The sequence below is a fragment of the Podarcis liolepis genome (assembly GCF_965112155.1).
Source record: "Podarcis liolepis genome assembly, chromosome: W".
NCBI lineage: Eukaryota > Metazoa > Chordata > Lepidosauria > Squamata > Lacertidae > Podarcis > Podarcis liolepis.
Genome location: NC_139568.1, coordinates 30,738,732 through 30,759,823, shown reverse-complemented (window position 1 = coordinate 30,759,823; position 21,092 = coordinate 30,738,732).

The window sequence follows — 21,092 nt, the reverse complement described above, 5'->3', positions numbered from 1 at the left end:
CAGTGTCATGACCAACGCAGAAGCCGGATTGGAATGGATCCAGGGCCGATGTTTCATCCAGAATCCCACCAAGCTGTTCAGCAACCGCTCTCTCAATCACCTTACCCAGGAATGGAAGATTCGAAATCGGGCGGTAATTGGATAGATCTAAAGGATCTAATGATGTTTTCTTTAAGAGCGGGCACACCACTGCCTCCTTCAATTCCCCTGGGAATGTCCCGGTGCCAAGGGACAAATTGATAATATCCCCTAGGGAGGCCCGCACATCGTCTGGACACGCTCTAATCAGCCAGGACGGGCACCCGTCAAGAGGACAGGTGGTGGACTTTCCAGCTCGGAGGAGTCTGTCCATATCGGCTGGGGATATCCGGTCAAAGTGGTCCAATACTGGACCCGAGGACAGTCAAGGGGCCTCCAATTCTGTTATTGTTTCCAAATTGGCAGGGAGGTCACGGCGGAGCAACAGTACCTTCTCCGCAAAAAAGGTTGCAAATGCCTCACAGCTGTGTGTCAAATTGTTATTTAAATTTGGCTGTCCCTCCAGGGACGTTTAAGACCTAATTATACTAAATGATTGCACCAGGCGAGAGCTAGCGGATGTAATGGATGCCGAGAAGTAAGACTTCTTAGCGGCCTTCACTGCCATCTTGTAGGTTTTCATAAAAACCCTATAAGATGTTCTTGAAGCTCCATCGCAGGCACCCTGCCATACTCGCTCTAGCCATCTGAGGTCCCGCTTCATTTTCCGGAGCTCCTCAGTAAACCAGGGAGCCCGGTTTCTGCGGGGTCGCAGAGGGTGCTTAGGTGCGATCTCATCGATGGCTGCCAGGAGTTGGGTATTCCAGCCCTCAACAAGCTCAGTCAATGAGTCGCCAGGGGGAGCAAGGTCCCGCAAGGCTTGATGGAATCTATCAGGGTCCATCAGCCTCTGCGGGCGAGCCCAAATTGGCTCGCCGCCTAAGCAGCGTGGGGGTGGAAAATCAATCCTGGCTTTCAGAGCGTAGTGATCAGACCATGGCACCTTCATCGAAGGAGACATGATCACATCTATACCTACACCAAAGATCAAATCCAGTGTGTGGCCTGCTTGATGTGTGGGGTCCGAAACAAACTGGGAGAGCCCTAGTGTCGCCATGGAAGACACCAGGTCCAGAGCCTGTGAGGAGGGAGTGGCATCAGCATGGATGTTGAAGTCCCCCAATACCAATAGGTTAGGGAACTCCAAGGCCCAGCCGGCCACCGTCTCCAGTAGGCCTGACAGGGTGGCTGCTGGTGCGCTAGGTGGCCGGTACACCAGCCAGACAGCCAAGCTCTCCTCGGAGTCCCACACTAGGCCAACACATTCAATGCCGGGGATCGATGGCGATGGTCGAGCCCTGAAAGAACAATCTTCCCGGATTAATAATGCCACCCCTCCCCCCCCGCCCACAGTCCACGACTGGTGGAGGACGGAGAAAGCCGGGGGCGCCATCTCTCGTAAGGTAACTGTTTCCCCTTCGCGCACCCAGGTCTCCGTCACACAAGCCAGGTCGACCCCCTGCGAGGTAAAGAAATCTCGCAGGGTGGCGGTTTTGTTGCCTATAGACCTGGCATTGCACAGCACCAGTGACGGAGGTGAGTAATTCTCGCTCACCCTACCCTCGTCCCTCGGAATGGGGCGCAGATTGGAAGGGGTAAGAGCATATCCGTATCTCGATCCCCTTCGCCGATAACATCTGCCCCCACCGCCATACCCCCCTCGCCCCTCCACGGTAGCAATCCCAAGCCTCATACTAGCCTCCATTGATGGCAATTTATGTTATTCTTTCCCAGTCTAGTTGTTCTGCTTATAGTATCAACAACTCGATAACTCTAATTAGTCAAGTAGAACAAGCCAGCTAACATCAGCTACCTCTCTGATTATATGAAACTAATATGTTCTTTGTCAGCCTACTATTATAGTATTAGACAAACAATAAAATAAAAAAATAAAAAATAACTCCCAAAACAATCCACAGTTAAACAGAACTACCATTCAGTTCCAGCCTGGGTTTAAACGGGAGAACAAAGACTGTTGTGCCTGAAGCCACATTAGCAAAGCCAGTTACTTTTAACACACTGTCTCCTGTTGCAGATCTGCGCCATGCCACTATGGTGGTTTATAAAATTAAGACATAGCATACAGGTCCAATTCCACCTCAGACAGTGAGACCTATTCTTCATCGTTTATTGCAGACTGTTTTTCTCCTTTCCTCCTCGAACTTAAAATTCCTAATAATAATAATAAATTTTATTTATATCCCGCCCTCCCCAGCCAAAGCCGGGCTCAGGGCGGCTAACAACAATCAAATAATCCAACACTCTAAAAACATTTCATTATAAAAATTAATTAAAATCAAATTGATGAGTTTACTTTACTGCAGTAGCAGAGTTTTGGGGTCACTTCATATGTGTGATACTCCTTAATACAATGTTTTCACCTACAGGACTCCTTTTTTCCCCAGACACTGCTGACAGAATAGTGATTTTAAAGTGGCTACATTTGCCTAACACTGAATTTGATATTGCTGCTTGTTATTTGCTTTTTTCTACAACAGGAGCACGAGTCCTTAATGAGTTGTTCTCTTTCCTATCAGTTTGCATTAACTGATTATCTTGGGATAGTTTATTTTGCCTGTGGTTTATCTTCCCAGGATTATGTGGCACACTCATTCAGGATTGGCGCCGCCACAACAGCTGCACGCTTGGGCCTGCCAGCGGATAAGATTAAGGAACTGGGCCGGTGGAAATCCGACGCTTATAAAGGTTACACTCGTTAGAATGCGCTCTGCTCCTTTACCTCTACTTATCCGTATTTTTTTTTTTTTTTTACTTTCCTTTATTCTCAGCCGTTCTCAGAAGCGTCTGGATTTGTGGCCATGGTATAGTCCATTCGGCCCACGTACGGTCAGTTAGCTGTGGCCTCACCCCTAACCTTGGATTGCCACCTGGAGTGCGAGTTTCCTGGTTTTCGAGAAGAGGCATTGCTTATGCCATTGCTGAGAGGGAGAGACGAGGCATTGCTTATGCCATTGCTGAGTGCGAGTTTCCTGGTTTTCGAGACGAGGCATTGCTTATGCCATTGCTGAGAGGGAGAGTTGCCGCGTTTGGCCCTCCTGACATCCTTATCCTTCAATTAGGGAAAAATGACCTTGTTACCAGAAGAAGTGTGGACTTGTCGTGGCACATAAAAAGAGATTTGGATGAGATTGCTGCCCGTTGGGTGCAGTTTTTGTATGGCCGAGTCATCTCTCATGGCCGTATCCGGATGGGCGACCAAGCCTTGTACCGGAATGATGGGGTCCATCTTTCAGACCAAGGGAATGACATTTGGTTAACTAGCATCATCAGCAGCATCAGGGATGGATTGGTTACAGCTGTGAGGGTATTGGCAGCGAGCCCCTTTTGGGCTCGGGTGGTGGTTAGGCATTGGAATAATGTGTTGTGGTGTCGAAGGGCTAGGTGTGGCCATCACCTGCGCCTTCAATTTTTGGGTATTCCGTTAAAGGAATCCGGCGGTCGTGTATTCTGTCCGATGCCTGCTTGGCAGGAGGCCATGGCACGACCCTCGGTGACATCAGGGGAGAGCCTATAGTTGGATTAGCATCAACAGGCTCCACCTACTGGTGAAAAAACCCTTTGTTTGTTTGTTTTTTAGACTCACCCCTCTCCGAGTGGGTGGGGTCAGCTGACGTAATCCAATGCCTAAGCCAATACCTTTTCACTTGCTGTAATCAATAAAGTTGTGGCCTTTTCTTGCCCATTAACCTTATATCACGTGTCCTTGTGTTTCATTCCACTGCGCGGGGTTCGGGTCCTCGAACCACAAATTTGATTTATTGCCACTCTGACAAACTTCAATGGTGCCCACACGCTTCCATTCGCACGCTGCCACTCTTCTCAGTTGTCGGACGTTAGCACAGTTCACACGCAGCGTAAAATGGCTTTTTCTGTGTCTGCGTGGTGTCTTCAATAACTCAGCTCGACACCAGTGCTTCTATTCTATCACTCTTTATTTAGAAGCATACAAAAACAGAAAAGAAAAACCTACAGAATCTAGCTGCATGCTTGCAGCTTTCTGTCTCTAACAAAACGAAACTACCTTGCTCACATTCTCAGACAGACTGCTCTCAGCAACCCCCAGAGAGCACAGATCAAAGGGAAATGCCCGGGTCATGTGGGCAGTGCACCCAGTTGATAAGAACGCTCCTGGAGTGTTAACTCTTGACTGTCCAGAACCACAATTTTAACCCTCCTAAAGATTCACACCTGGTTTTGATTCAACAGGTTCCTATTCAAAACACGCTTAATCTTTTTAAAGGATGGAGCTCCCTTTAGAGAGTGTTTTAACTATAAGGACTCTGAAAACAACTGGCATATTTTTTTGCAGCTTATCAGAAAACTGACAGAGACCTACCTACACTTCCACTCCATTTTGTGATTTTTGTGTGAAGTGGGATATCTTTTTATCACATTTGGCTAATTCCTATCTTTCTCCTATGCTAGATTTTAATCTACTCTCTTTGTTCTTGACACTGAAAAATCTCTAGACAAATAGAATCGCCCCTTTCTATGCTGCTCATGTTTACTCTCATGTTCGCTCCCATACAGGATTCAAAGATGTAATTTCAGAAGGAAATCAACATGCTGATTCTGCTCTGAAAACTTTCTGTCCATTATTTTCTAATGTAATTGACAGCCATGCATTTTTTCACCAGGGAGCTAAGCAGCTGCATGAACAATTCATAAACAATTTTTCCATTCCTCTGACACAAGCTAAGGATATTGTTGGTGGATGTCCTTCATGCGCTTTAAACTCCTGTTAACTTTACCTTAAATCAATTAACTGTTTCCTTTCCTAATAACTTTTCTCCTATGGAACGCCACTGTAAGAAAGAGGTACCTCTGGAACGCCCTCTAGTGACGTGCCAGCAGCTCCCCAACCCACAGTGAGAGGGACCTGTTCCTTTGATTACCTGGGGGCAGGGATGCCCTACTGTTCTTACTTCCTCAGGTCCTTTGTGGATTCCAGGTTGCTGTATCCATTCCTATCAGCCAAGACATGAGCTGGCACCAAGGCCTCCAGAATCCCCTTCCGGACTTTGCAAGGACCATGACCCTGCCTCTGCCTCTACAGGCTCAGCAATCCCATGCGAAAGTCCATCGTGTCCGTCCTCATCCTTGAAAGGCTGAGGAATGCCCAAAGGTGACATGGGAAATGCTGAAGACCTCTGATGCCAGGACACAATTTCAGCATCATGATGTTCCAGAGGAACCAGAGATTTTTTTCGCAGCCTTGATTACTCAGCTAAATATGAACACTATGCTGATTTTAACATGAATATTATTTGTTTTCTTCATACCTAGTACTCAATGCATCTCTCTTCCTCCTGACACTTCATCTAGTCATAGCTATAATATGTGGGTGCATTTAGCTGAAGTTAATAATGACTCTCATTTTTGTCTGAGTGAAAATATGATATGCACAATGCTTTAGGAAATTGTATGATCCTAGTTTGTACACAGCCTTTTCATATGGCACATGCCACACACATGGGAAAGTGGTTTTCTAAATGGATTCCTGAAGGTATCATTGGTTATACCAAACTCCATGATAGGGGACAGGTGACACAAAAGTTACCTCTGGATGCAATATCATTATACACATCTAGAGTTGCAGCACCGCCAGACACCTCTTGTGCTCAGTGAATTGCAGTGAGAAAGCAACTCGCTGTCTGGACACAGGAAGGCCAACTTGGAATTGTTCACGTGTAATTGTTACTTTTAATTATGCTCATGGGAGCTTGCCAGATGGTTGGTTTTTCACGTGTAATCAAAGAAGTTATAACTACCTTCCTGCAAATTTATCTGATGCTCAGTGCTGTCTCGGCAGACTGACATGGGTCCTGCCTAGTTCCTCAGTTTTAGAAAAGAATAGCCAGAGGTTGTCGAGCACTCTTTTAGAAATGTCTGCTAGACATCTTTATGTGATACAAGAACACATACATGAACATGAAGAGAACACAGTGCCTTTCCTACCTTAACCTCTACTATCTTAAACTCTTCTTACAATAAAACAAAACAAAGAAATAAAAAATAAAATAAATGAATTTTAAATAAATAAAAAACGGTGAGATGTAGGAGTGCAAATATCCAGAGTGTGGGGATCAGATGGGATTACTATGGGGAATGCATCAAGCCATTGTGTCCACTCTGAAAGCATGGCGTTGACTGGGTTCGATTCATTGACAATAATTTCTGATCAAATCTCACAAGCCTCTGAATTTCTGGCCATTTTCTCTACTGCTCATTTCTCTCTGTCTGACAAGCACATATAAGCATTCTAAATACACAGCCCAGTTGCCAGTTGCTTCATCAGGCATCCTCAGTACATAAAGATAGTAGGCAGTTACTTTGATGTAGTTTAATCTTTAGATAGATCTTAAGGGCCAGGAAGAGGGTTCGCAAGAAGATGGTAAATAATGCCATCCTTCCAGGAGATGGTAAATACTACCCATCCTTCCTTCCTTTACTGCTTGTTTATGATCTCCGGGTTTGCCGAATGCATTCTTCTTTTTTAGTTCTGTTTTATTTACCCCAGACTGTATGCCTGCTTAAATTAGTTTCTTTGTTGATAAAAGAATTTCTTCTGATCTAACTTTGTCCCCATGTGGGGTTTTTTGTAATGCTCACAGGAAATCTGATTGGTTCTTACGAACACTGTGTAAAAATTTCTTTTGTGAATAAAACGACCTGGGCCGGAGGGTGGACAGGAATTATTCTTATACACACTCCTCCCAGAGTCTTGCTGGTTCAAGCCTCTGTGTGTATTTTATTTAAGAGTCTAATCCTTCCTTTGCTTTGGGAACGCCTCAGTCAATCATGTGCTGGCAGGGGTCCAGGAGAGGTTCTGCCTGGCGCATTTGGATGATTTGCTTATCTACAGCAATAGTGAGGAAGAACACGTAAAGCATGTCATGGAGGTGTTAGAGAGATTGAGGGCCAATAGGCTGTATGCCAAGTTAGAGAAGTGCAAATTCCACATCCAGGAAGTGGAGTTTCTGGGCTATTGCATTTTGCCCAAGGGGGTGCATATGGACCCAAACAAGGTAAGGGCAGTGTTAGAGTGGGAGCAACCCAGAACAAAGAAGGGCGCTCAGCGTTTTTTGGGATTTGGAAATTCCTATCGAAAATTCATAGACAATTATTCCCAGATCGCCACACCCATCACAAATTGTTTGCGGGGGAAGGCCCCCTTTAAATGGTCAGAGGAGGCACAGGGGGTGTTCAAGAAGCTGAAGGGAATGTTTGTGTCAGAAAGATACCTAATACATTTGGATCCAAGCAGGCCAATGAAGGTAGAGACTGATGCCTCTGATAGGGCAATTGTTGCAGTGTTGTTACAGGAGGACAGGGAAGGGGTCTGGAGGCCGTGGGCCTTTTACTCCAGAAAACTGAACCAGTCTGAACAAAATTACACAATTTTTGATCGGGAATTGCTTGCTGTGCACACCACCTTTAAAGCGTGGAAGCACTTCCTGGAGGGGGTGGCACATCAAGTGATAGGCCAGATGGATCATAAGAATCTGGAGTACTGGAGGTCTGCGAGATAGCTGAATCGGAGACAAGTGTGATGAATGGAGTTTTTTGCTAAGTTTAATTTTAGGATTGAGTATGTGCTGGGGCATCAGAATGTCAGAGCCAATGCCATGTCCTGGAAGCCCGAGTACATGACCGAAGGGGCACCTCCCACATTGAGGGAAATGTTGAGACCAGATCAGTGGGGGTGCGCAGCGGTCATAGTGAATGACAGGGAGTTCCAGGAACTGACTGCTGGGGATGAGTTTTCTAAAAAGAAGCTAGAGGAATTGCGGCAAGGAAAAGGGGAGGAGGAAGGGTTTGAAGAAAGGAGATGACTGTTTTACAAGAGGGGGACGCTGTATGTCCCTGAAGGAGAGCTAAGGGGCAGGGTGCTACGGCAGCACCACGACAACCCGACAGCAGGGCACTTTGGCCACGATAAGTGTTGGGATACTGCCAGGGAGATGGGGGCATCAGGCAGGACGATCGCCGGTCTCCCGTGGAACAGCATCAGTCAATCAGCGACACAAGCCTCAGATATGTTCCAAGACCCATGCACACTCTGTCAGCAGAGTGTATAAATTATCCACAACGGAAGGTGCAGACAGAGAGAGCATATTTACAGCTTTATTCAGCGTACTTCAGGAACAAAGGAAAACATGACTGCATCCCTTCGTCTCCAGGAAAAACAGCCACATAGCAAAAGCTACATGCAACGGAAGTTCCCAGCGAGAGCTGGAAGTAAACAGCCATATGGTACACAAATGTCATGCCTGTACCCTTTTAAGGTGGAATGGAACTATATCCTAACAATAAGACCATGTATCAAGTCACCAGGCATTTTTGGTGGCCGCAGATGAGAGAAGACATAAATCAGTATGTGATGGCCTGTGTGATGGCCTGGGATTCGGACTCGGGTGCTGAACCTGAGGGATCCCAGCCTGCACAGGATTTCCCGCCTCCAGAACCAGCTGAGCTGGGGCTGGGGTATGAGCCTGAAGGGTCCTCACCTGTGCTGGATCCTCAGGTGCAGGTATCCACTGAGTCTGCTCTGGCTCCTGAGGTGATGGAGAACCCATTGCCTGCAGGTGCTCCACTCTCAGCCCCGTCAGAGGAAGGTGCCGAAAATTAGAGCCGAGACGGTTGGGGCCATTCCAGGTAACGGCCCAGATCAACCCAGTCACTTTCCGGCTCAAGTTACCAAAAACCATGAAGATACACCCGGTCTTTCACAGGTCACTATTGTCAGTGTTTGTGCCACCTCATAGGTATCAGGAAGCAAGGGAGCCACCCCCTCCACCGATAATGGTGGACGAAGAGGAAGAGTTTGAGGTACAAGAGATACTAGACATGCGGGTGCGCAGAGGGAGGCTACAGTATCTAGTGGCATGGAAAGGTTTTGACGCCTCTGAGAACTCTTGGGAACCGATAGAGAGTGTTCACGCACCAGAATTGCAAAGAGAGTTCCATAAGAATTGCCAAAGAGTCTCTCGTGGCTTCTGTGTGAGAAGAGACGCCCACACCTCTGACACCTGTTATCCTTAGACTCTAGTATAAACAATAACTTTAAATACGGAGACTTAGTATTTTATCTATTATCAGCAGCCCGATTAACAGTAGTTGACAATACTGGAAACCTATTGAAATCCCCATTGAAATCTCAGTAAATAATATTTGGAATGTGGCTCTGTCAGGACACCTTACTCCTCATAGATGGGTAATTAAAGGCATTTCAAGTAAAGTAAACAAAGCAAGTTGCCAATAGAAGACAGTGACACCAGCTGGAGAAGGAAGTAACTACAGGAACATAGAAATACATTCATGTTTTGATAAAATATGTATCTGCAGTTCTTTCACCCTCCTGCCTTATTCATATCATATATCATATCCCTCTCTATTTTTCTTGCCCTTGTTTTTATGGTTAATGTATTGCAACGGTGATTGAAACTGTATAACTTCTGGTTTTCCCACCCTCCACTTCGGGTGCGCTTTGTGGAACCTCCACAGTCAAAGCAGCTGCCTAAGGGGAACCAGGGGCAACACAGGGGCTACGCGACCCCTAAAAGATCCTGGAGGTCACTCAGGATCGATATCGTCCTGCAGCGTCAAAGAAGTTTGGCCGGAGCTCACGTCCTTTATGAGAGGTGAGACTACAGAGAGTAACCAGATGCTAGGAGGTGAACAACCCCGGGCAGTGCACCTCGAATCCCAAAAGGGTAAAAATGGTGGGAAAATCTCCAATATTTTTAATCACTAAATCAAGTTAACCCCTTCATGGATCACTGCCTTGCTGTGGCGAAGGGGCTTGAATAATTCAGAGAAGCTATGAGCTATGCCGAGCAGGGCACCCTAGATGGGCAGGTCATAGTGGAGAGTTTTGACAAAACGTGATTCACCTGGAGCAGGAACCGGCAAGCCACTCCAGTACCCCTGCCAAGAAAACTCCATGGACAAAGACAACAGGCATATAAAAGTTATGACGCTGGAAGATGACCCCCTCAGGTCGGAAGGCGTCCAACATGCTACTGAGGAAGAGCGGAGGACAAGTACAAGTAGATTCAGAGCTGATGAAGCGGCTGGGCCAAAGCCGAAAGGTCGCTCAGTTGCAGATATGCCTGGAAGCGAAAGGGAAGTCCAATGCTGTAAAGAAAAATATTGCATAGGAACCTGGAATGTAAGAACCATGAACCTGGGTAAGTTGGATGTGGTAAAAAATGAGATGGCAAGAATAAACATTGACATCCTGGGCATCAGTGAACTAAAATGGACGGAAATGGGCGAATTCAGTTCGGATGACCATCATATCTACTACTGTGGGCAAGAATCCCGTAAAAGAAATGGAGTGGCCCTCATAGTAAACAAAAGCATGGCGAAAGCTGTACTGGGATGCAATCTCAAAAATGATAGAATGATCTCGATACGAATCCAAGGCAGACCTTTTAACATCACAGTAATCCAAGTTTATGCACCAACTACTGGTACTGAAAAAACTGAAATTGACGAATTCTATGAAGACTTACAACACCTTATAGAAGTGACACCAAAGAAGGATGTTCTTCTCATTATAGGGGGATGGAATGCTAAAGTAGGGAATCAAGAGATAAAAGGAACAACTGGCAAGTTTGGCCTTAGAGATCAAAACGAAGCAGGGCAAAGGCTAATAGAGTACTGTCAGGGGTTCAGGGACAGAGGCACAGGGGAGGCAGGAGATGGAGAGCGATGGGGATGAATCGCAGGACAGCGAGGAAGAGGATGACAATGACTCAAGGCATTCCATGAGTCTTTCCAGCGAATCAGAGGATTCCCAGAAGGGGGCGCCGGTGGTCAAGGCAAGGGGAGCCCCAGGGGGGACGTGTCAGGAGCAGGGGGGCAGTGGGGGATCCCAAAGTGGCAGCTGGGCATCTGGACCAGCCTCCCCGCCAGAGTGCAGCGAAGGGGGAGGAGGTTCCAGTGTATCAGGAGAAGCAGCTCCGGCAGCAGAGAGGGAAGGGGGGTCGGAGCAAGCCACCCTCCCGGAAGGGGAGGGGAGTAGTGAAGGGAGTGGTGTAACTGTCAAAAGGAAGGTTAGAGGTTGGGCGCGCGCACCAAGTTCAAATGTGGAGGCGCGCGGAAGAACAGGGAGCCCGGAGGAGGAGCCAAGTCCCAAAGCCCGCAGGAGGGAGGGAGAGCAGTCTGGGGATTCCACGGCAGGGGAATCCAGGAGGGGCGAAACCCCAGCGGGCAGGAAGACCCTGCGGAAAAGGAAAGAAAGGAAGAGGTGGAGCAGCGTAAGCCTATTAAACTGGTGCAGGGGAGGGACTGATTCAGAGGGGACTTCAACGGTCTAAGGCAAAGAGACGTGGGGCTGCACGCCTCGGTTGTGGAACCAATAATGAACTGCAATAAACATCCTTGTATATAAGAAGAACTTGGCGTTGGTCTTTTGTGAGCTGAGACCTGAGGCAGCCCCTGACAAGTACTGTCAAGAGAACAAGCTGGTCATCACAAACACGCTTTTCCAACAACACAAGAAACGACTCTACACATGGACATCACCAGATGGGCAGCATCGAAATCAGATTGATTATATTCTCTGCAGCCAAAGATGGAGAAGCTCTATACAGTCAGCAAAAACAAGACCTGGAGCTGACTGTGGCTCAGATCATCAGCTTCTTATAGCAAAATTCAAGCTTAAACTGAAGAAAGTAGGAAAAACCACTGGGCCGGTAAGATACAATCTAAGTCAAATCCCTTATGAATACACAGTGGAAGTGAGGAACAGGTTTAAGGATTTAGATTTGGTGGACAGAGTGCCTGAAGAACTATGGATGGAGGCTCGCAACATTATACAGGAGGCAGCAACGAAAACCATCCCAATGGGGCGCTAGGGGCGCCTTGGAAGATGGCCGACAATACCATCTCTCCAGCTCACACAAGGTAATTTAGGGGCTGATGATGGGAGTAAATCAGCCTCCCAAATTCTTCCTGGTGGAAGGGAAGATGCAGCCTCGACCACGGTTGCCCATAAATCACCCCCAGGTTCAAAAGAAGGAGGGGGTGAGGGCACTGGACGGAAAGCCCTCAACCAAGCTTGGATCTCCCTGACGCTGTCTCTGAGCACGACTCTAGTTGCATTTCTTAAGATGAAAAATTGGAAATAAGAATTATTGCACTTGCTTCGAGCGAAGAAAAGGGTATGTTAGCTGCTAATTAAGCCTGCCACTGAGAAGTTAAGAGTGATGGACTGGACTGGACAGAAGATAACATTAAAGAATAACATCTATGCCGGTATGTTGAAACGGAACGGAAAGGGGGGGGTGCTTTTTCTTTTTTTTACTACGATATTACCTAACAACCCCTCCCCTAGAAGAACCGTCATATGACTTCTAGTAATAATAATAATAATAATAATAATAATTTATTATTTATACCCCGCCCATCTGGCTGGGTTTCCCCAGCCACTCTGGGCGGCTTCCAAAAGAATATTAAAATACTATGATACATCAAACATTAAAAGCTTCCCTAAACAGGGCTGCCTTCAGATGTCTTCTAAAAGTCTGGTAGTTGTTGTTCTCTTTGACATCTGGTGGGAGGGCGTTCCACAGGGAGGGCGCCACTACCGAGAAGGCCCTCTGCCTGGTTCCCTGTAACTTGGCTTCTCGCAGTGAGGGAACCGCCAGAAGGCCCTCGGTGCTGGACCTCAGTGTCCGGGTAGAACGATGGAGGTGGAGACGCTCCTTCAGGTATACTGGACCGAAGCCGTTTAGGGCTTTAAAGGTCAGCACCAACACTTTGAATTGTGCTCGGAAACGTACTGGGAGCCAATGTAGGTCTTTCAAGACCGGTGTTATATGGTCTCGGCGGCTGTTCCCAGTCACCAGTCTGGCTGCTGCATTCTGGATTAGTTGTAGTTTCCGGGTCACCTTCAAAGGTAGCCCCACGTAGAGCGCATTGCAGTAGTCCAAGCGGGAGATAACCAGAGCATGCACCACTCTGGCGAGGCAGTCCGAGGGCAGATAGGGTCTCAGCCTACGTACCAGATGGAGCTGGTACACAGCTGCCCTGGACACGGATTTAACCTGTGCCTCCATGGACAGCTGTGAGTCCAAAATGACTCCCAGGCTGCGCACCTCGTCCTTCAGGGGCACGGTTACCCCATTCAGGACCAGGGAATCCCCCACACCTGCCCGCCTCCTGTCCCCCAGAAACAGTACTTCTGTCTTGTCAGGATTCAATCTCAATCTGTTTGCCGCCATCCATCCTCCAACCGCCTCCAGACACTCACACAGGACTGTCACCGCCTTCACTGGTTCTGATTTGAAAGAAAGGTAGAGCTGGGTATCATCTGCATACTGATGAACACCCAGCCCAAACCCCCTGATGATCTCTCCCAGCGGCTGCATGTAGATGTTGAAAAGCATGGGGGAGAGGACAGAACCCTGAGGCACCCCACAAGTGAGAGCCCAGGGGTCTGAACACTCATCCCCCACCACCACTTTCTGAACACGGCCCAAGAGGAAGGAGCGGAACCACTGTATGACAGTGCCCCCAGCTCCCAGCCCCTCAAGACGGTCCAGAAGGATGTTATGGTCGATGGTATCAAACGCCGCTGAGAGATCCAGCAGAACTAGGAAACAGCTCTCACCTTTGTCCCTAGCCCGCCGGAGATCATCAACCAGTGCGACCAAGGCAGTTTCAGTCCCGTGATGAGGCCTGAATCCCGATTGGAAGGGATCCAAATGGTCCGCTTCTTCCAGGCGTGCCTGGAGTTGTTCAGCAACCACTCGCTCAATCACCTTGCCCAAGAATGGAAGATTTGAGACTGGGCGATAGTTGGCCATCGTGGCCGCATCTAAAGATGGTTTTTTAAGAAGCGGTTTAATAACCGCCTCTTTCAGCGGGTCTGGGAAAGCTCCCTCCCGGAGGGAAGCATTCACCACCCCACGAAGCCCATCGCCCAGCCCTTCCCGGCTAGCTTTTATAAGCCAGGATGGGCAAGGATCAAGGAGACAGGTGGTTGGTTTCACTCGTCCAAGCAGCCTGTCCACATCCTCGGAGGTAACAGATTGGAATTGATCCCACACAATTTGACTAGACACGACTCTAGCACTCTCCCGCCCCGGCCCTGCTCCCACGGTGGCGTCTACCTCTTCCCGAATCTGAGCGACTTTATCTGCAAAAAACTTTGCAAAATCATTGCAGGAGATCATGTGGCCCGTACTGGGCCCCGATGTAGCAGGTGGTTCCGCTAAATTGCGGACCACCTGAAAAAGTCTCCTGCTGCTGTTTTCTGCAGATGCAATAGAGGCGGCGAAGAAAGCCTTCTTCGCCGTCGCTACCGCCACTTGGTAGGCTCGACACTGAGCTCTAACCTGTGTTCGGTCAGCTTCAGAATGGGTCATCCGCCACCGGCGCTCTAGCCGTCTCAACGATTGTTTCATTGCCCTCAGATCCGTGGAAAACCACGGGGCTGTCCGGGCTCCATGCAATCGGAGAGGGCGCTTCGGAGCCAAACAGTCAATAGCCCTGGTTAACTCCACATTCCAGCGGGCCACCAGGGAATCAGCTGAAAGGCCATCAACATGGGATAAAGCATCCCCTACCGCTCTCTGGAAACCATTTGGATCCATTAAGTGGCGGGGGCGGACCATCTTAATCGGTCCCACCTCCCTGCAGAGGGGATGGGTCGCAGAGAAGTCCAGTTGCACCAGGAAGTGATCTGACCATGGCACTTCTTTTGTTTCACTTTTACTTAGTGTCAGAACACCAACATCCATGGAGGTAAACACCAGGTCCAAGGCATGCCCGCGGCTATGGGTTGGGCCAAACTTATTCAGGGACAGCCCCATGGAGGCCATGCTTTCCACGAAGTCCCGAGCGGCCCCTTGTAAGGTCGTGTCGGCATGGATATTAAAATCCCCTAGGACAACCAAACTAGGTGTCTCCAGGAGAACATCCGCCACGACCTGAAGCAGCTCGGGCAGGGAATCCTTGGTGCAGCGGGGAGGTCGGTACACCAAAAGGAATCCTGTACTGCCCCTATTGCCCAACTTCCAGAACATGCACTCAGAGAACTGGGTCTTCCCAATAGGACGCCTGGTGCAAACTAATGACTTCCTAAAAATCACTGCAACCCCCCCCTCCCCGCCCACAAGGCCTGGGTTGCTGTGCGTAAGAGAAACCTGGTGGACAAGCAGTGGCAAGAACAGGCCCATCTGCTTCATCCAACCAAGTCTCTGTTACACAAGCCAGGTCAAATCCTCCATCCGTGATCAAGTCATGGATGGCAGTGGTCTTATGAATCATTGACCTGGCATTGCACAGCAGCACCTTCAGGCTATGTGGGTATCCCTTGCTGATTCTAGTATCCGTCCGGACAGGACCAGACCCGGAGGCAGGGATAGTCCTCAGACAACGACTAAACCTGCCTCCTCTGTAATGACATGGTCTGGTCTTAGCGTAACTCCTCCTCCTACCCGTGATCACTGAGATCGGTTGTCCCAGCGCATCCCCCTCTGTGGAACATACCCCAGCCATTTTGTTGGCTGGGACCCACTCCCCAGCAGCCCTGACCCTTCCCCTTAAGAACAAAATAAGACCTTAAAACAATAAAAAAAACCCAGAAAACAAAAAAAAAACAATACAAATGAAAAACTATAAAAATTACAAATCCATTAAAATCAAACAAATTCCCAACTAAACATCCATCCCACCCCCGTCCCCGTCCCCGCATATACAAAAAAATAAAAGGAAAAGGAAAAGGAACATTTTAAAACATTTTAAAAAGAACTCTGCGCCCCTCCGGTTCCCCTGGGCTGCAGCAGCAGTGACAGCAACCGTCCCTGTGAGTCCTTCAGGCCCCGCCCTGGGCCAGATGGTGAGTGGCAGGAAGGAGCAGGGCCCTCAGACACCCACACAGGAGAGTCCTCCTGGGCAGCAGAGCGCAGCAGTCCCTGTGAGTCCTTCAGGCCCCGCCCCGGGCCAGATGGTGAGTGACAGGAAGGAGCAGGGCCCTCAGACACCCACACAGGAGAGTCCTCCTGGGCAGCAGAATGCAGCAGTCCCTGTGAGTCCTTCAGGCCCCGCCCCGGGCCAGATGGTGAGTGACAGGAAGGAGCAGGGCCCTCAGACACTCACACAGGAGAGTCCTCCTGGGCAGCAGAGCACAGCAGTCCCTGTGAGTCCTTCAGGCCCCGCCCTGGGCCAGATGGTGAGTGGCAGGAAGGAGCGGGGCCCTCAAACACTCACACAGGAGAGTCCTCCTGGGCAGCAGAGCGCAGCAGTCCCTGTGAAGTCCTTCAGGCCCCGCCCCGGGCCAGATGGTGAGTGGCAGAAAGGAGCGGGGCCCTCAAACACTCACACAGGAGAGTCCTCCTGGGCAGCAGAACACAGCAGTCCCTGTGAGTCCTTCAGGCCCCGCCCTGGGCCAGATGGTGAGTGGCAGGAAGGAGCGGGGCCCTCAAACACTCACACAGGAGAGTCCTCCTCGGCAGCAGAGCACAGCAGTCCCTGTGAGTCCTTCAGGCCCCGCCCCGGGCCAGATGGTGAGTGACAGGAAGGAGCAGGGCCCTCAGACACCCACACAGGAAAGTCTAGCAAGTGAGATTGGAAAATAAACTGTGTGGAAATAAATATATCAACTAAAGCCTTTGTTTTGTGAAAGATTTGGAAAGAAAATAAAAGGCTCTCTTGTGACGCAGTTTTTAATCAGGATCCGCCATTACGAGACAGACTATGTTGCGAGATTAATAGTCAAAGGGGGAGGCGAGCCGTTGCTCTGTTATCATGTTTGTATTGTAAGTTTGATGGCAAATCTTCTCTGGAAAGATTGATTTATTGTCAGGGAACTGCAGGCAGCGAAGGAGGGCGGAAAGGGAGGATACAGAGAATGATCCCCTCTGATTAGCACTTGCTCGTCCTCAGAGGAAAGAGAAGAGGAGAGTGAGTCTGAGCAGGAGGAGCTACTTCCGAGAGGGGGTGCTCCACGTCACAGGGAAAGACGGAAGGGGTTGGGCCAATGGCTGTGCTGGGGGGAGCGAGGGAAAAAAGAGGCCAGTCGAAGCAACGCGTCATGAAAGACGGATTGCTTTGTTTATTCTGCCTGTAATTGAGTCAGGAGGAAATAAAGAGTGGAATTTATGGCTGGCTGCCTGAGAGCAGCAACACGAAGCAGCTGGAAAGCTGACAGTTTGCTTCGACTCCACACACCCAGTTAATGAGAGCTCGAGAGGAGAGTCTCGAAAGGAAGAAAAGGAAGATGGAACGTCATATTGAACAGCTGGAGAAGGAGAGATCTGATTTATTGGCTAAATCCGAGGAATTAAGAATTCGTTTGGAAGAAAGCAGAGCCAGGTCTGCCAGAGCTTCTGGAGGGCCCCTGACCCAGTCTTTGCAGCTGGTAAGCAAATTTAATGGGCACCCCAGACTGTACATGGGTTTCAAGATGGACATGCAGTATGCTCTAGAACTGCAAGGAGCTGCTTTTGCTGGGGATGCTGAAAGAGTGGGGTACCTTATAGGCCATTTGACTGGAGCAGCACGAGATTGGGTACGCCCACTGCTTGCTGGCAATAATGATGCGCTCAGGGATCTCAAACAATTTTGGCAAGCTATGGACGCTATGTTTTCATTTGAATCGGAGGAGGATGTTACCCAGCAGCAGCTATTGGATCTCCGGCAGGGGAACTCAACTGTGAGGGCGTACTGGTCCCAATTTGCGATGCTGGTGCACAAGCTTGATTGGAGCTTAACCTCAAAGCCTGTGCAAGCTTTATTTAAGGCCGGACTTAATTCTCAGGTGAAGGATGAGCTTGCCAGGGGCCCCCGTCACAAGGACTTGGATTCCCTTGTTAAGGCTGCTCTGGCGGTGGGCAGCAGGCAAGAGCTGAGGCAGTTTGAGAAGGCTGAGAGCAAAGGCCGGCGTTTCCATGGTGATCGCATTCCTGAAATACCAAGTGAGGGAGAGCAAGGTCACTCTCATTCTGAGCCGATGGAAATTGACTCTGCCTGCACGGGGGAACATTCAAAGGCTCAACGGCCAATTCACAAGGCGGCAAAAGACTGGCAGGCTGCCAAGAAATGTTTTATCTGCCAGAAACCAGGGCACTTTGCCAGAGTGTGTCCGGAACGTCGCAACTGGCAGGGAATGGTGGGGGCTTCCTCCCAGGGGGGAGAGGGGGGAGTCCAGATGCAGGGAAACGCCAGTGCCTGGCTGGGAATGGAACGGGGCAGCAGCCAGGCAGGAATGGGACTGAACCAGAGCCCCGACCAGGACACCCCCAACCAGGCATAATTGTGAGGGTGTTGCTGGACTTCCCCAATGACCATGCTGTGGAGGTCCATGCCCTGCTGGACTCAGGAGCGAGGGACTTCGCTGCACAGCACCAATTGCATTTACTACCTTTGGACTTTCCGCTACAAGTGACCACCATTGATGGGCAGGAACTCCTGGGAGAGGAAGTGACCCATCAGACCCCCCCCCATGAGAATGAGGATTTCGACGCATTCCGAAACGATTGCTTTCCATGTGTCACATTGGCAGGTCCGCCCATCATTTTGGGCATGAGCTGGTTGGCCTTGCACGATCCGGTGGTCTCCTGGCATCAGCGTAACCTGACGTTTGGATCGGCGCATTGCTTGGAGAACTGTTTGGGAGTAAAGGAGCCGTGAGTTGGTAGTGCCAGAGTGGCAGCTACACGCGCGGGAGAGAACAGCGGCATCCCTCCAGAATATATGGACTTGGTGGAGGTTTTCAGCGAAAGAGAGGCAGACACGCTGCCACCGCACAGGCCTTACGATTGTCAGATCAACTTGGTCCCGGGGGCCAAGTTACCGGCAGGAAAACTATACTCTATGTCAGATCAGGAGATGGAGGACTTGAGAACCTTCATCGACAAGAACTTAAGGAGAGGTTTCATCAGGGAGTCCAGGGCAGTGGGCGGAAGCCCCGTGTTCTTTGTGGACAAAAAAGCTACGCGAGAAAGGAGGCTTGTAGTGGATTTCAGGTGAATTAATGCCCAGACGGTCCCCATGGCCTTCCGCATGCCAAGAATCGATGGTGTATTGGCGCGGGTGCGAAAGGGGAAAATTTTTACGAAACTGGATCTGAGAGGGGTGTACAATCTCATCAGGGTGCGAGAGGGGGACGAGTGGAAGACTACCATGTTCACACCGCTAGGAGCATTTGAATATCTCGTTATGTCCTTCGGTTTACAGTGTGGTAGCCCGTACTTCCAAGCCTTCATGCACCATGTGTTGGGACCTTTGCTCTGCGCTGCGTTCTTAGATGACATACTTATCTACTCTCCAGACAAAGAACAGCACGTGAAGGACGTGTGGGAAGTTCTAACTAGGCTCAAGGAGCATCGCCTGTGGGTGAAACTGGAGAAGTGTCAGTTTCACACGAGAGAGGTCGAGTTCCTGGGCTACAGGCTGTTGGACAAGGGTCTGGCAATGGACCCGGAGAAGGTCAAGGCGGTGGTGGAGTGGAAAAGTCCGAAAACAAGGAAGGATGTTCAGCGGTGGTATCAGTAGACTTCATCACTGACCTGCCCCGGTCCAGGGGGAAAACGGTGGTGGTGGTGGATCTACTTACCAAAATGTGCCATTTTGTGGCATGTTCTCATGCGGTAACTGCGGAGGAGACAGCCAAATTGTTTGTGGAGCACGTGTTTAAGTTGCATGGGGTCCCTTCGAGGGTCATTTCGGAAAGGGGAACACAATTTACCTCAAGGTTCTGGCACAAACTCATGAGTTCGCTGCAAGTTGAGGTGAGTTTCACCACCGCCATACATCCCGAAAGCAATGGGCAGGCGGAAAGGGTCAATGCAGTGTTACAGCAGTACCTGCACTGTTATGTGGGGCAGAGGCAGAACGATTGGGTTGACAAATGAGCGCTGGCGGAGTTTGCATACAACAACTCTGAGAACGTGTCCACAGGGATGACTCCCTTTTTTGCTAATCACAGGTGTCATCCTAGGGCTTTCCCTGGGAGGGGGGAGGAGTCGTGGAGTGTGCCAGCCGCTGAACAGTTTGTGGAGGAAATGGAGGCGATTCAACAGCAACTGAGGTTGAACTTGGAAAGGGCCAAGGAGGTATACAAGAGGCAAGCAGACAAGCATCGGAGGGAAGGGGAAACCCTTCGGGTAGGGGATAAGGTGTGGTTATCGATGCAAGGTTTGCCTTGGAAAGGGGGGTATAAGAAACTCAAACCCAGGAGGGTGGGTCCCCTTGAGATCATACAGCAAGTCAACCCGGTGGCCTTCAGATTGAGGCTGCCAGACAGCATGAAAATTCATTCATGAAAATTCATCCCGTGTTTCACCAGTCGCTATTGTCGGCTTACCGGCCGGGCAGAGGGGAAGGGGAGGTGCCACTGCCCGAAGTCAAGGAAAGGGAGCGGGGACACCATAGACTCATAGAATCATAGAGTTGGACTAGACCACAAGGGCCATTGAGTCCAACCCCCTGCCAAGCAGGAAACACCATCAGAGCACTCCTGACATATGGTTGTCAAGCCTCTGCCTAAAGACCTCCAAAGAAGGAGACTCCACCACACTCCTTGGCAGCAAATTCCACTGTCGAACAGCTCTTACTGTCAGGAAGTTCTTCCTAATGTTTAGGTGGAATCTTCTTTCTTGTAGTTTGGATCCATTCAGCCCTTTCTGTGTCCCCTGTTTGCATTTCACCATCAAGAAATTGAGTCCTAGTATGCTTGGCTGCTCCTTTCCGCTGTATAGTAAACTTCAGAAGAGCATGATCACTCGCGCCTAATGATCCTTCCACTTCTACCCCACTAACCAGGTCATCAACATTGGTTAGGACCAGATCTAAAATGGCTGTTCTTTTGTTGCTTCTCCCACTTTCTGGACAATGAAGTTGTCTGCAAGGCCAGTGAGGAATCTGTTTGACCTTATGCTCTTGGCTGTTTGACCTTATGCTCTTGACATCCAACAAATATCCGGGTAATTGAAGTCCCCCATTACTACTATCTCCCTTCCTTTTGCATGCTTGGC